General features: G+C 50.5%; 1 protein-coding gene and 1 long non-coding RNA gene across 2 annotated transcripts in view; both read left to right on the top strand.

Annotated features, from left to right (window-relative positions):
- Positions 1 to 12,411, top strand: part of MCU (mitochondrial calcium uniporter) — a 725,481-nt gene that overhangs the window by 91,822 nt on the left and 621,248 nt on the right. The gene's annotated exons all lie outside the window — the stretch shown is intronic.
- LOC139760916 (uncharacterized) overlaps positions 1 to 12,411 on the top strand; it is a 383,133-nt gene that overhangs the window by 79,169 nt on the left and 291,553 nt on the right. The gene's annotated exons all lie outside the window — the stretch shown is intronic.

The following is a 12,411-nucleotide window of genomic DNA, read 5'->3' as shown; positions in this document are numbered from 1 at the left end:
CATATATTCTTAATACCTTCCACAGAGCATCTCTATCAACTCTATCATATGCCTTCTCCAGATCCATAAATGCTACATACAAATCCATTTGCTTTTCTAAGTATTTCTCACATACATTCTTCAAAGCAAACACCTGATCCACACATCCTCTACCACTTCTGAAACCACACTGCTCTTCCCCAATCTGATGCTCTGTACATGCCTTCACCCTCTCAATCAATACCCTCCCATATAATTTACCAGGAATACTCAACAAACTTATACCTCTGTAATTTGAGCACTCACTCTTATCCCCTTTGCCTTTGTACAATGGCACTATGCAAGCATTCCGCCAATCCTCAGGCACCTCACCATGAGTCATACATACATTAAATAACCTTACCAACCAGTCAACAATACAGTCACCCCCTTTTTTAATAAATTCCACTGCAATACCATCCAAACCTGCTGCCTTGCCGGCTTTCATCTTCCGCAAAGCTTTTACTACCTCTTCTCTGTTTACCAAATCATTTTCCCTAACCCTCTCACTTTGCACACCACCTCGACCCAAACACCCTATATCTGCCACTCTGTCATCAGACACATTCAACAAACCTTCAAAATACTCATTCCATCTCCTTCTCACATCACCACTACTTGTTATCACCTCCCCATTTACGCCCTTCACTGAAGTTCCCATTTGCTCCCTTGTCTTACGCACCCTATTTACCTCCTTCCAGAACATCTTTTTATTCTCCCTAAAATTTACTGATAGTCTCTCACCCCAACTCTCATTTGCCCTTTTTTTCACCTCTTGCACCTTTCTCTTGACCTCCTGTCTCTTTCTTTTATACTTCTCCCACTCAATTGCATCCTGACCGCAGGATTCGAACCGCAACCATTTGTGTGGGAGTTGGGGGACAATGATCACCAGGCTACGGAGCCCATAAGAGAGAAATGACTATTCGATTACTAGTAATGGACTGCACTTCGTCTCACGTTTTATACTGTTCGGTAATACTGCCTGGCTGCGGGTTACTGTGAGCCTGACGGGAAATGACCCACGGAGACCCCGTTACTCACGGACGTGAGATGAAGGGTATTCGATTACTAGTAATCGAATAGTCATTTCTCTCATGGGCTGCATAGCCTAGTCGTTAGAGACCCCCTCCCAGCTCCCACAGAAATGGTAGCGGTTCGAATCTTACCTTCAGGAGGGCATTATGCATTATATGTCTCGCTTGATTTATCTTTGGTCCTCTCATTCTGGAACTGTCCTCTGAAGATAAGTAAATACACGAAAGTGCTCAGGATCTCGTGTTTCTTTTTCCATGTTTATTTTTTCAGCATATATATATATATATATATATATATATATATATATATATATTATCCTTTGGGATAGGGGAGAAAGAATACTTCCCACGTTTTCCCTGCGTGTCGTAGAGGCTACTAAAAGGAGAGGGAGCGTGGGGCTGGAATTCCTTCCCCCCCCCCCTTTTTTTTTTAGTTTTTCAAAAGAGGAACAGAGAATGGGGCCAAGTGAGGATATTCCCTCAAAGGCTCAGTCCTCTGTTCTTAACGCTACCTCGCTAACGCAGGAAATGGCAAATAGTATGAAAAAAAAATATATTTATTTATTCCTATGAGTCCCCGTGGACTCATAGGAATATCTTCATCACGCGTGATCCTTTCCAACATCTATGACCCCTCATAAATTGGTCAGGTCAAAGACCAGGCCTTGATACCCAAAGGGTCACGTACCCAGATTTGTTAAGGGGATAATGTTCAACCTTGAAAAGCACACGTGGTATATTATCCATAATCTAGTGTTGTGCTCAAGTGTCGTACCTTTGTTTTGGAGAGTCGTGCCGTTGTGCTTAAGGGTCGCACAGTCGTGTTCGAGGGTCGTACCAATGTGCTCCACAAGGGCCGTACCGTTGTGCTCGAGGGTCGCACAGTCGTGTTCCAGGGTCGTACCAATGTCCTCCACAAGGGTCGCACCGTCGTGCTCAAGGGTCGTACCGTCGTGCTCAAGGGTCGCACAATCGTGCTTAAGGGTCGTACAGTCGCCCTTAAGGGTCATATACCGTCGAACTCAGAGGGTTATGGCTCGTACAATCATGCCCAAGGGTCGCACCGTCGTGCTCAAGGCTCGTACAGTCGTGTCCAAGGGTCGCACCGTCGTGCTCAAGGGTCGCACAATCGTGCTTAAGGGTCGTAAAGTCGCCCTTAAGGGTCATATACCGTCGAACTCAGAAGGTTACGGCTCGAGTAACTTTAGCAGTTCCCGACCAGCTCGTTGGAGTGATCGGGGCGGCGTCAGTTCATTAGCCTCGACATGGGGCCAACGGGCCGTTATCAGCCCCTCCCTGCACAGTACACAGGCGGTCTGGGCTGGTGCACATGCTGTGCCAATTCCAGTTTCTCTCTGATGGCTGGGTCACACGGCCGTAATTCAGGCAAGTGCTCTGTGTCTATGTTGATTTTAGCCTTATCTTGCCGGATGTCATTTCCCCTTCGCTTAGATGCTTATGGTCGAGAATCACATTATTTAACACGGCCGTCGCGTTGTTGTCCACCGTCATATGTGTGTATCGGGGTTTTAATTCAAGCACGATATATAAGCTTCAGTTTTTTTTTTTCCCCGATGTCTTGATAAAAGGAAGAGAACTTTTCTTAAAAGTTATTTGTCATAATCATCATAAAAAAGGGCGTTTCAGTTCGGCGTAATTACATTAACATACGTGTGCTGCATAAAGAATGACAAGTCAGGGATTGTGCGAAAGTCGTCTTTCAGTCATAAGTTGGACGACGTCGTGAATGAGGGAGTTGTAAAGTCTCGTCCCTGGTTGTGGAATTGGATTCCTCCCTGCTTAGGTTTGGTTCAAGACGTGAGACGGCATGAGACACAGTTCCTCCTCCCCCTCCCCCCCAACTTTTTCATGGAAACGAGATGATTTCCACGAGATGATTTTCCCTTTTTCTTCTTCGGGATCAGTCTCATCTTTCTCAGCCAGTTTGGCTCTCGGCATCAGGGACAGGATGGAATACTGTAGCTGTCTTGTCCTATAGGGGGGACCGAAGGGGGTCGGAATCATTAAGGTAGTTACAGGCGTTTCTGAAATAGACCTCGACAGCATAAAGTGATATTATAAACTCTTGAGCAACGGAGGTACTTACTGCTCTCGGGCATGATGGAGTGTGACCTTTGAAACGTAAGGTCAGAGGCTAAGCCACCACACCGCCGCGTTCGAAAGGTCATTTCCTTGAGGCGTGGAGTGCAAGGGAATGTGGACGTCCCAGGTCCGTGTGTTTTATGATCATTTACTAACCGGGCGATTCAAGGGAAGAGGAATGGACGAGGTTTGAGGAGGGAAGGTGCAGTCGAGGAGTGCAAACCCATCACAGTGAGTGGCCTCCTCCACTCCTGTATAGCTAGTGGGGTCAGCCACCACCTCTTCATAACCTGGCCTCTCGTCCTGGAGGCCTCCCTTCTTTCCCTCCCTCCTTCAGCAGTCTTCTATGCTGCCACCCCTCGCCAGATCTTATCCTCCCTCACCTCCTCCAGTTAGCACTTGCCGTGTGTGACCCTCCTCACTACCATCGGCTCACACACACACACACTCGCTTCGGGCCCGTCCGGTGTCGGAGGTAGACGGTGGCATTGTTGTCCTCCGAGTTCCTAATGGCCGCCGGGGGTTTACTTCTGGGAATTCGTCGGTCGTGACTTCGGCCCTTCGTCGTTCTTTTGTCTCTCGAGATCGAATATCGACCCGGTTGGTCGACTCAAGATGGCCTCCTTGGATACCATTTAATTCATTCATTTTTTTTTTTTCTTTCGGGAAAGACAGACAGCAGCAGCAGCAGCGCGTCTGGCTTCACCTCTACGTCTCCGCCCGTTGGTGGGTGGGCGGCAAGGGGCCAGGCATTTACCATCGGCCCCCCCGTATTCAAGCTGGCGGTCCTCAACTTTGCTGAGGGGCGTTTCATAGTTACATCTGACGCGTGTCTTACTGATAGCCTCTTCCACCAGAATATATCATGAAGGCGTCCGTTGTTCCGTCTCCACGACCTTCCTCCTCTTGTCATTGTTCTGTGTGCTATTCAGGTAGAGGGTTGATGTGTGTGTGTGTGTGTGTGTGTGTGTGTGTGTGTGTGTGTTGAGAGCAGTGGAATCGAATTCGGAGTGGTGAGGCGAGAAGTGAATTCTCGCAAGACAAGACGCACACACACACACACACACACACACACACACACACACACACACACACGCCTTCGGCCACTCCTCCACCGTCAGGAGCGGGGCATTCCCTCCTCCTCCTCCTCCTCCTCCTCCTCCTCCTCTCCACTACCAACTCTCACCGCCGCCATGATACCCCCCAGACTGATCGCGGAGGTAGTGAGGGAGTCGGGGCCTGACGGGGAGGGAACCGCCTTCGAATCACCCATCATCACCTCCGCCCAGACTCATCAATCAAGAAGTGTGCCTCTCCTTCCTTCCCTGATCTCCTCTCTCTCTCTCTCTGTCTCTGTCTCTCTCTCTCTCTCTCTCTCTCTCTCTCTCTCTCTCTCTCTCTCTCTCTCTCTCTCTCTCTCTCTCTCTCTCTCTCTCTCTCTCTCTCTCTCACACACACACCCTTCCTCATCGAGTGGTCGGTCGTGTCGTCGTGCTGAAGAGGTCACGCTTTTTTTCTGCGAGAGCCTTCGAACGAAAGTGCACCGATAACCCCAGCGGCCTCCCATACAGACTTGGGGAGATTACAGCAAATTCAGGATTTATTTTGCATTTTTGGGGGTGGAGTGTATGGCTGACCTGTGTGTTCCGTAGCTACAGGACTTTTGTAGTTTCAGTGCTAGGTTTATTCGCCGTTTCTTCCACTCGCTGTAGGCTGGAACCCTTGTGACAAGCAGTGTTAACCGCATGGTCCCGAGGGATGATTAACCCGGGCTAGTTAACCTGACAGAGGATGCAGGTGACGCTGGACACTGGACGAACAGCGTAACCGTAACGGAGTCTTGAGGGTGGTGGGCCACCATGCTTCCCTCCCTCCTGCCGACGTGGCAATAGAAGGCTCCTCCTCGTCAAACTGATAGCTGTCTCCTCCTCCTCCTCCTCCTCCTCCTCACCATGCGGGATTGGGACCACGTCATCCGTGGGGCTGCGGGTGGGTGATTGCCCGCCTCGGGACAATAAAAATCTGTGGCTGACGCGCCTGGGTATTGTGGTGAGCGAGTGCAATCTGAGAGTGTCCGTGTTGGCGAGCGTGTCGGCTGTGAGGGTGTGCCACGGTCGCTGAGCGTCGGCCGTCTTGCTTGTCTCGTTTGCTGCGGGTCAGGCGGGCGTGAAGGAAGGCGTAATGACTCGAGTTTGGTGACGTTCAAGTCTGGATGATGCTGGGTCAGTACTAGACACAGGGCCTCGGATTGGTGTCTGTCAAGTGAGGCGAGGACGTACCTGGTTGTGTTACGAGTGAGAATCGTCGCTTCAGCAGTACCCCCTGGGCTGGTGTTAGTCCCCCCCAGACGCCTTTGAATACCAGAGCTCTTACCACCCCATGCCTGCGACTCACCGTCAGCGGCGTGGTACCTGTTATTCAACATCGGCGACACGGCTTAAAGGAGAAGGTGTAGTACGCTACTCGGAGAGAGAGGGGTCGCCCCTTCCCGTTCAAAAGTTGTAGCTGTATCTGACGGCCTCTCTGACAAATACCAGTACCTTGTGGAATAAGAAAAAAAAAAAAGAACTGTTGATTGAATATGGGCAGCCGATCGCATGAAAATACACAGTTGAGATGTTACCGATGGTACAGAACTGGGAGGTCATGATAGTAATGAGGTAAAGGTGAGGCTGGACACATCCACGCTTTGGACAAGCACATGAGTGAGGCTCATCTACCGTGTCAGTGTGGGAGATATACAGGAAGTTTTACTCAGTAGATGCCATGGTTTATCCATTATGCACTTAGTGATGATTAGTTGAGTATGAATTGATGATTTCGTTAGTGTGATAAGTGAGTTTAGTGAACCCCTGTTGTTTATCAAGGGGTCTCTTGACAAATGCCATTGCCTTTGTGGTGGATTCAATGTGTCGTATTTGTTGTGGACTGAGTGTCATCTTAGACGTGTGTCATTGCAACATAGATGGTTACTTCGTTGCATTTTTTGGCCACTTTGACATGCCGGAAAGATTGGTTTCGTGTGTGTGTGTGTGTGTGTGTGTGTGTGAGGTGCGTTGATTCGTTCCCCTCTCCCGGCTCGCTGAGCCGTGTGCTGGACTCGTCATTCCCTTGCCAAACGCCCTGATCTTGCAACGTTTGTCTCATTATCCAGCGGAGATCGCGTCACACAGGATATTTCAACCTTCATTTCTGGCGAGTTTCCAGACTTCTTTTCTTTTTCTTCTTTAGAATGATCGGTTCCAAAACTTTTTTCCCCTAATCATTTCTTGCATCGCGTTCGGTAACTTTCATCATCATCATCATCGTATCTCATGTCAGATATGTCTGTCGTATCAGTTCCTGGTATTTATCTAACCTTGCCTTTATCTTGCCTTACCTTAAGGCACCTTATCTTCCTTCCTTCCACAGGATCGCTTTCTTTGGATGCTTTTGCTGCGCTTAGGAACAAGGGCAAGTGCTGTGATTTTTTTACTTTTTCTTGAGGGTGGGGTCATTTCTTAATCATACAACACTCGACCTGCATAGCTACCACACTTCGCTCTTGCACTGTCATTTCATACATGACCAACCGGCCTCAGACCATACATTGCTCTCGGACATTTCCTTTCCATCATATTGAACCTCCTTCTTTTCATTTTGCATCCGGGGCCCCGAGATTCGCATCCGTACATCTCCGTCGGGACTACTGTAACCTCACACATACCCGTCTTCGTCCAGAGAGCGACCTCTCCTTCCATACACCCCTCATTGTACACAGGACTCTGGCTTCCCCTCTCCAGCCTTAAACCCCAAGGTCCCATCCGCTGTCTTTTCCTTTCCTAGCGACTTCAAGCACAACAACTCCTCCTCCAGGTCCTCTCCATTGAAACATACAGTTTACCATCTTGTCGACACTTTCCTGCTACACTTCATTACCGTATTTTTGTTCGCATTAGCTCTCATCTTTCTCCCTTCACACTCGATTGTAGATTCAGACATCAGCTGGAGTCTGCCTCAAGAGCAGCATCATCTGTAAACAACCACCGACTCGCCTTCCCATCAACCAGCTTACTGTAGACTTGCTTCTCGCTCCAAGAGAGCCGCGGGTCACCTCCCTCACCGCCAAATTGATGAACAGATTAAACAGCCATGGTGACATCACTAGATTATATATATATATATATATATATATATATATATATATATATATATATATATATATATATATATATATATATATATATGTGTGTGTGTGTGTGTGTGTGTGTGTGTGTGTGTGTGTGTGTGTGAGACAGTCTGCTGTTATTCGTAAGGTGAGTGGTGGTAGTCATGAGGAAGGATATGAGTCTGACGGTGTCAGCGTCCGTCAGCCAGCCACCCGTGACAGCGCCGCTGAAGGCCGCTCTCTCCTGCCCCTTGCAGCCATCCATCATCTTGGTTTTACCAATAGTTAGTCACGGCTGACGCTGTGCGGCTCTGCTGACGCTGTATGGCTTTGCAGCTGGCGCTGAGGCTTTGCTGACGCTGGTGTGGCTCTGCTGACGCAGGCGTGGATCTCCTGACGCTGTGTGGCTTTGCTTACGTTAGTGTGGCTCTGCTGACGCTGGTGTCGCTTTTGCTGACGCTGGTGTGGCTCTTCTGACGCTGGTGTCGCTTTGCTGACGCTGGTGTGGCTCTCCTAACGCAGGTGTCGTCGTTCTGCTGACGCTGTATGGCTCTGCTGACGCTGGTGGTGTCGCCGCTCCACTGACGCTGTATGGCTCTGCTGACGCTGGTGGTGTCGCCGCTCCACTGACGCTGTATGGCTCTGCTGACGCTGGTGGTGTCGCTCCGCTGACGCCGTATGGCTGACGCTGGCTCTGTGCGTCTCCTCTATTCATAAAGCGCGGCTGTTGGAGAAATTTATAACATGAAGGTCAAAAAGAATCGCCCACGAAAAGAACGTTCGTTATGCGAATGATTTATTCATTCGTCCATCGATTTACTCGTCCTTTGTCACCGGCGCCGTCCACCGGGGCACCTCAGGGGAACTCCCTCCGTCGTCGATACCGTGTTAGTTATCTGACCAGGAGGAGGGTCGCCAGCGCCTGACTGCCCTCAGGACCGGAGCCGAAGAATGTCCCGGTCGGACATGGAACTCACGCCGTGACGGGGGCTCCATGTGTGTGTGTGTGTGTGTGTGTGTGTGTGTGTGTGTGTGTGATGTGAAGGTGGTGATGGACGCTCCTGCATACACCTCTTGAGGGCATGGTTGGTAAGCTGAGGTTAGACAGAGTAAAGTAAGGTAAGGTGAGGCACGGTAAGTGGGGAGGGAGTGAGTGGGGGTCGGGTCGGCAAGCAGCACCTCCCCTTGGGGGAGATGTTTCAACGCCGTTCTCCTGTACAGGTTCTCCTCCCCATGATCTTGTCTGGTGAGAGAGAGAGAGAGAGAGAGAGAGAGAGAGAGAGAGAGAGAGAGAGAGAGAGACTTAAGGTAGGCCATGTGAAACTGTGAACCATATGATCCTTTGATTCATATGACCCTGTGAACCATATGAAACCTGTGTCGTTTGATGCTTCGGATGAAGATGCCGGTGGAGTGGCTGGGGATCGGCTGTACGTGGAAGCCTTGTATGTATAGAGATGGTGCAGACGGAGCCTCTAGGTCTCTACTGACGGTAGCACGCGAGTGTGGCCATGTACAGGTTACGAGTGATCACCCAGGCTGTCGTGTATGTCCTCTCTGTTATATATGGTCTTCCGCTACGTTGCTGGCAATATGTGTCGTTTCAGTTTTTCACAGGGTACATCATGTGTCCCTTTTTTTTTATGGAGGAGTTCTTCTTTTCAATTTTTATTTAGGTGTTATGTTATCCCCCATTTTTCTGCTTTACGATCTCGTCTCCTTTTATGTCGATGAGGAACTTAGGTACTGTACTATCATTGTCTGGCAGCAGATAAGCAAGAGATTGTCCATTATCTGTCCTTCCCATGTATTACTGTCCCTCAGCAGATGACCTCGTCACAGACCATCAGGTCTTCTGTTTTACGTCCTTCCCCGTGGGCTGTCCTCTAGCAGACTACTCTGCCATAGACCAGCAGGTCTTCTGTTATATAGGCCATTGGGCCCTTTGGTTATCTGTCCCTCCCATGGACTGCCTGTGTATCCTCTCTGGTCTTGACTTGGGTTTTGATATGTAGCCAATCCGTTCTCGAGCAACTGTAGCATAGATTCTCTGTCCTGGACGTATGCTGGCATAGATCCTCTGTCCTGGACGTATGCTGGCATAGATCCTCTGTCCTGGACGTATGCTGGCATAGATCCTCTGTCCTGGACGTATTCTGGCATAGATCCTCTGTGTCCCCGACGTAACGGGATTCGATAAATCTCCCGTGTTCACACGGAGGGGGGGGGGGGACACTGCATGCTCTCGTTGCTGACGACTCGGTTGAAAGTGAACCGTGTTTCGTCCTTCCGGTGGGAAATACAAAAGAATAGAGACGGGGAAGGTGACATCCACGCCATGCTCCGCTCCGTACACCGCACACCGCACCGCACGACACCAAGCCTCACCACACAGCGTAGCACAACTCCGTGGTGAACCGCACCACACCAACGATAAACCACTTGATGATTCGCTAAACCACACCACACCACACCACATTGAACCACACCCTGCCACAGTAAACTGCACCACGCTACGCTAAACCACAGCACACCACTGTGAACCACACCCTGCCACAGTAAACTGCACCACACCACGCTAAACCACAGCACACCACTGTGAACCACACCCTGCTACAGTAAACTGCACCACACTACGCTGAACCACATCACACCACTGTGAACCACACCCTGCCACAGTAAACTGCACCACACTACGCTAAACCACAGCACACCGCTGTGAACCACACCCTGCCACAGTAAACTGCACCACACCATGCTGAACCACATCACACCACTGTGAACCACACCCTGCCACAGTAAACTGCACCACACCATGCTGAACCACATCACACCACTGTGAACCACACCCTGCCACAGTAAACTGCACCACACCATGCTGAACCACATCACACCACTGTGAACCACACCCTGCCACAGTAAACTGCACCACACTACGCTAAACCACAGCACACCACTGTGAACCACACCCTGACACAGTAAACTGCACCACACCATGCTGAACCACATCACACCACTGTGAACCACACCCTGCCACAGTAAACTGCACCACACTACGCTAAACCACACCACACCACAGTGAACCACACCCTGCCACAGTAAACTGCACCACACCATGCTGAACCACATCACACCACTGTGAACCACACCCTGCCACAGTAAACTGCACCACACCATGCTGAACCACATCACACCACTGTGAACCACACCCTGCCACAGTAAACTGCACCACACCATGCTGAACCACATCACACCACTGTGAACCACACCCTGCCACAGTAAACTGCACCACACCATGCTGAACCACATCACACCACTGTGAACCACACCCTGCCACAGTAAACTGCACCACACTACGCTAAACCACACCACACCACTGTGAACCACACCCTGCCACAGTAAACCGCACCACACCACGCTGAACCACAGCACACCACTGTGAACCACACCCTGCCACAGTAAACTGCACCACACCACGCTAAACCACAGCACACCACTGTGAACCACACCCTGCCACAGTAAACTGCACCACACCATGCTGAACCACATCACACCACTGTGAACCACACCCTGCCACAGTAAACTGCACCACACCATGCTGAACCACATCACACCACTGTGAACCACACCCTGCCACAGTAAACTGCACCACACCATGCTGAACCACATCACACCACTGTGAACCACAACCCTGCCACAGTAAACTGCACCACACCATGCTGAACCACATCACACCACTGTGAACCACACCCTGCCACAGTAAACTGCACCACACCATGCTGAACCACATCACACCACTGTGAACCACACCCTGCCACAGTAAACTGCACCACACCATGCTGAACCACATCACACCACTGTGAACCACACCCTGCCACAGTAAACTGCACCACACCATGCTGAACCACATCACACCACTGTGAACCACACCCTGCCACAGTAAACTGCACCACACCACGCTAAACCACAGCACACCACTGTGAACCACACCCTGCCACAGTAAACTGCACCACACCATGCTGAACCACATCACACCACTGTGAACCACACCCTGCCACAGTAAACTGCACCACACCATGCTGAACCACATCACACCACTGTGAACCACACCCTGCCACAGTAAACTGCACCACACCATGCTGAACCACATCACACCACTGTGAACCACACCCTGCCACAGTAAACTGCACCACACCATGCTGAACCACATCACACCACTGTGAACCACACCCTGCCACAGTAAACTGCACCACACCATGCTGAACCACATCACACCACTGTGAACCACACCCTGCCACAGTAAACTGCACCACACCACGCTAAACCACAGCACACCACTGTGAACCACACCCTGCCACAGTAAACTGCACCACACCATGCTGCACCACATCACACCAGACTAAGCTAACTTACCCGTTAGACCAGCGCCGAGGGGGAGGATGAACACCTGGTTGTGGGTGTTGACCCACTCCCGCTCCCGGGATTCGAACCGATGCGGTCCGACCACCGGACAGACCCGCGTTGACTCATTGGTTTATCAACGCCGAACACCGTACAACGGGGCGCGGGGGTGTGTGTGTAGTGGGTGGCTGTGCAGTTTCTAGAGAAGGGGGGGGGGGGGGGGGGGGGGGGATCCCTTCAGCAGGACCGGCAACTGTCCAGATCGGGCCCCTCCCTTCCTTCCCCCTTCGGCACCCACAAGGGGTCTGAGGACGAGATCGCTCAGGGATATCAGCAGACCTCTGACAAATACCCAGTGAGATATTTATTGGTCGAAGAAACACCCTACTTCACGGTGGGGCCTGCCTCGTGTTGTAAAGTGTACGAGTTATGCATGAGGGAGGGAGGAAGGAATGAGGGACGGGGGAGGAGGTGGTGGTGTGAGTAGGTGAGCACCCTCGTCTCACTTCCCCCCTGACGCCCTCATACATCCCAGCCAGGATGATCATAGCCTAGCAGTAGTGCTCCCGCCTCCTACGCAGGGATCCCGCGTTCGATCCTGGTTGTTGGAGGTTAGTATAATTATATATATATATATATATATATATATATATATATATATATATATATATATATATATATATATATATATTATACTTTGTCGCT

The sequence above is a fragment of the Panulirus ornatus genome, chromosome 38 (genome assembly GCF_036320965.1).
Source record: "Panulirus ornatus isolate Po-2019 chromosome 38, ASM3632096v1, whole genome shotgun sequence".
NCBI lineage: Eukaryota > Metazoa > Arthropoda > Malacostraca > Decapoda > Palinuridae > Panulirus > Panulirus ornatus.
Note: the sequence above shows the minus strand (reverse complement) of the source record. Positions and strands in the feature narration are given on the sequence as shown.